A 4297-nucleotide genomic window follows, 5' to 3' on the forward strand; every position below is an offset into this window, starting at 1 on the left:
ATTGCTTGATCAACCCAGACAAACAAAACTCAACACAAGAATAAAACTCCAGACAAAACAATAAAGTTAGCCAAAATTGAAACACGCCCCTCCAAAAAGAAAAACAAAAACCCTAAATCTTGCATCATACACCAAAGACGACAAATTCAGGCTCCTGGCAACCTGCCCAGAGAAATGAATTCCAGAGACAGGACCCTTCAGGGAGCAAGCCCAACTAGAAGGCTGGGAGAGTTCAGCCTCACAGTTAGGCTTGCAAAACCTTCCAGCTGATCTTAATACTAGAGCAGGCTAAAAAAGTGAAAAGGAAAAGAAATCTGTTAAAGAATCTGGTCTATGAGTGAACTATTCATTCAACAAAGATTTGTGGAGTGCCTGCTGTAAGCCAACCACTACTCTAGGTAGGGTACATCAGTGAACAAAACAGACAAGATCTCTGTTCTTGTGAAACTTACATTCTAGCACAATGAACAATAAACAACACAGGATGGTGTATCATAAGGAGTAATGAGTGCTAAGTGGGGTAAAAAGATGAGGGACAGGGGGTGGAATCCCAGCAGGTGACTGTATTTAATAATGCAACTGGGGTAGAACTCATGGAGGAGAGACATCTGAGCAAGACTGGAAGTGAAAGGAGGTAGCCAGGTGAATTTGGGGGAAAGAACATTAAGTATAGGAGGAAAGTCAGAGCAAACCTGGTGTGTCTGAGGAACGGGAAGGAGGCTAGTGTGGCTGGAGGGGAGTGAGCATAAAGAAAACCATAGAGTGAGTCAAGGAAGCCTAGGTTGTTAACAGGACCTTGTCTTTTACTCCATCTGAGTTAACTACCCACAATATCTTGCTTCTAGGATTCTAGGAACTCAGTAAGAAACTACTTCATTCCAGGCATCAAATTTCCTAGGAAACCATTCCACCCATATATCAATAGTGTTTCTTCAGGTTACTTAAGTCTGCAAGTTTTACTAATGTCAGCACTAATGTACTAATATCAGCCCTTAATGTAAAAGTATGTCCTATAATTACTGCTACTGAGAATGAGGAAGACTCATCAATATTGAAACTCTGGATATTTGCTTCCATTTATTCTTAGACCAGCAATAAAAAAATCCAAAAAAAATTTCATTTGTGATCTTTGTACGATACTTGCACATATATGAACTATGTCTTTTGTCACAGAAAATAAACCCTTAATATTGGCAATTCTGTTACAGGCTCATGTTCTTGAAATCTAATCTTTACTAGGGACTTGATAAATATTTAAACATAAGGAAAAGCATAAATCAATTTAGAAGACAAAAGGTGGATTTTGCTTTTGAGAAGTAAAGACAGTATGAAAGGAATTACTAGATGTTTCAGATATTTGAAAAAAATTGTAATAAAATTAAAAGTTAAGTTAGAAAATCACTCTCAATGTTCATTCATTAATTGAAAAAAGTGTACTGAGTGCCTGCAATGTGCCTAGCAAGTTTTCTAGATTCTATGGATACAAGAATGAACAAGAACAAACAATACGCAAAGGCCTGCAGTCTACTATGTTATTCCAGTAAGATTCTCCTCAAGGAGGACAAGGAATGGATCCCCATTACCAAGCTGGGCTACCTGGTCAAGGACATGAAGATCAATTCCCTGGAGGAAATCTCTGTCTTCTCCCTGCCCATCAATCATTGACTTTTTCCTGGGGGCATCCCTCAAGGATGAGGTATTGAAGATTATACCTGTGCAAAAGCAGACCCATGCTGGCCAGCCGATCAGGTTCAGGGCATTTGTTGCTATCAGAGATTACAATGGACACATCGGTCTGGGTGTTAACTGCTCCAAGGAGGTAGCCACTGCCATCTGTGGGGCCATCATCGTGGCCAAGCTTTCCATTGTCCTTGTGCAAGGAGGCTACTCAGGGAACAAGATCAGCAAGCCCCACATTGTCCCATGACCACTGTGGGTCTCTGCTGGTGTGCCTCATCCTTGCCCCCCGAGGCACTGGCATTGTCTCAGCCCCTGTGCCAAAGAAGCTACTGATGATGGCCAGTATGGACAACTGCTATACCTCAGCGAGGGGCTGCACTGCCACCCTGGGCAACCTTGCCAAGGCCACTTTTGATGCCATTTCCAAGACCTACCCCTGACCTCTGGAAAGAGACTGTGTTCACCAAGTCTCCTTATGAGGAATTTACTGACCATCTTGTAAAGATCCACACCAGAGTCTCCATGCAGAGGACCCAGACTTCAGCTGTAAGAAAAATAAAGTGAATTAAAGCTTAAAAAAAAAATCTTCTCAGACAGTTCACCAGATAATTCCTGTGTAATAATATGCAATTGAGGACATGGATTCAAAGCTCATCTGCAACCCAACATCACCTTTTAAGATGGAATATGTTAGTAAAGGATGCTCTGTGCTTGTCCCCACCTCATAATTCCACTCTTTGAATATCCTCAAAGACTACATGCTGAATTTTTTTTAGGAACTTTAGGTAAGGAAAAGAGCATAGCATTTGAGTAAGAGCTGTGTTGTCCAGTACACCAGCCACCAGCCACAGGTAACTACTGAGCAATTGAAATGTGGCTAGTTCAGATTGAGACGTGCTCTAAGTATAAAACACACTGGATTTTGATGGCTCAGTTTGAAAAAGAAAGTGTAAGCTATCCAAAAACTTTGTGCTGAGTACATATTGAAATGCTAATATTTTTAACACATTGAGTTAAACAAAATATGTTATTAATTTATCATTTCTTTTTACTTTTTTTATGTGGCTACTAGAAAACTTATATCTGTGACTCAGTTTCCCCAAGTGAGGGGATCTACATTTGTTTCCTATATCAGCTCAGTACTGTTACATAACAGAAGCTGATTCTTATTGAGTGCTCAGCTCATTGAGTGGCAAACTCTCTTCCAAGCAAGTTACTTGTGTTTATACATTTATCCTCATAATAACCCTGTGAAGAACGATTTCTCTGGATGAATAATTTGAGGCACTGAAAGGTCAAGAAACTTGTCAAAGGCTATACATCTAGTGACCAGGAGAGCAATATGGCTTTAAAGCTATAACTAACCCAGTGACTCTCAATCCTGAGTGTCATCAGAATTACCTGCACAGCTTGTTAAAACGCAGATTGCTGAGCTCCTCCTCCGAAAGTTCTGACTCGTTTGACCTGGGGAGTAACCTGAGAATGTGCATTGCTAACAAGCTTCCAGGTGATTTTGATGCTGCTGATTTGCAAACCACATTTTGAGAACCATTAGTCTAATAAAGTCCTCAGCATTTTTGAACCATTGTTTCTTTACCTTAAAGTGTGGATATTTCATATACCTACCTCACAAACCATGAAATTCACCATTTTAAAGGGTGCAACTCCAGGGTTTTGGTATATTCAGTTTTGCAACTATCATTGCTATCCAGTTCCAAAATGTTTCCATCACTCCAAAAAGAAACCCAATATCCATTAGCAGTCTCCATTACCCCTTCCCCCAGGTCCTGGTAACCACTAATCACCTTCTTTATGGATTTGCCCATTATGGACATTTCATGCAAATTGAAAATATAATATGTGGTCTTTTGTGTCTGGCTTCTTTCACTTAGCATAAGGTTTTCAAGGTTCATCCATGTTATAACATGTATGGATACTTAATTCCATTTTATGGTCAAATAATATAAAATTATATGGGCATACCACATTTTGTTTATCCATTTATCAGTTGATGCACATTTTGGTTGTTTCCACTTTTTGGTTATTTATGAACTTGTGTGGATTTGTTTTCATTTTTTCATGGGATATAACTGGGAATGAGTTCAGTAGGAGTGGAATTGCTGACTCCTATAGTGTCTCTATATTTAACATTTTGAAGAACTATCAAACTATTTCCAAAGCATTGTACCATTTTACATTACCATTGGCAATGTATGAGGGCTCCAGTTTTTCCATAACCTTGACAACACTTGTCATTGTCTGTCATTTTGATTATAGCCATCCCAATGGGTGTGAAGTAGTGTCTCATTAGGGTTTTGATTTGCATTGCTGTATGACTAATGATGTTTAGTTTTTCAAGTGCTATTGGACATTTATATATCTTCTTTGGAGAAATGCCTATCCAAATCTTTGCCCATGTTTAAGTTGGGTTGTCTTTTTATTGTTGAGGTATAAGAATTCTTTATGTATTCTGGGTACAAGTCCCTTATTGGATATATGACTTGCAATTTCTCCCATTCTGTGGGTTGCCTTTTCACTTTCTCAACAGTGTCCATTGAAGCAAAAAGCTTTTAATATTGTAATTTATATATTTTAAACTGTATATATTTAAGTGTAC

At 39.0% G+C, this 4297-nt stretch overlaps 1 pseudogene; it reads left to right on the forward strand.

The window, feature by feature from the left end:
* The first annotated feature begins 1488 nt into the window (after positions 1 to 1488).
* Positions 1489 to 2244, forward strand: LOC125153602 (40S ribosomal protein S2-like; annotated as a pseudogene).
* The last annotated feature ends 2053 nt before the right edge of the window (positions 2245 to 4297 follow it).

This window comes from Prionailurus viverrinus, chromosome A2 (assembly GCF_022837055.1).
Source record: "Prionailurus viverrinus isolate Anna chromosome A2, UM_Priviv_1.0, whole genome shotgun sequence".
In the NCBI taxonomy this organism is placed as follows: Eukaryota; Metazoa; Chordata; class Mammalia; order Carnivora; family Felidae; genus Prionailurus; species Prionailurus viverrinus.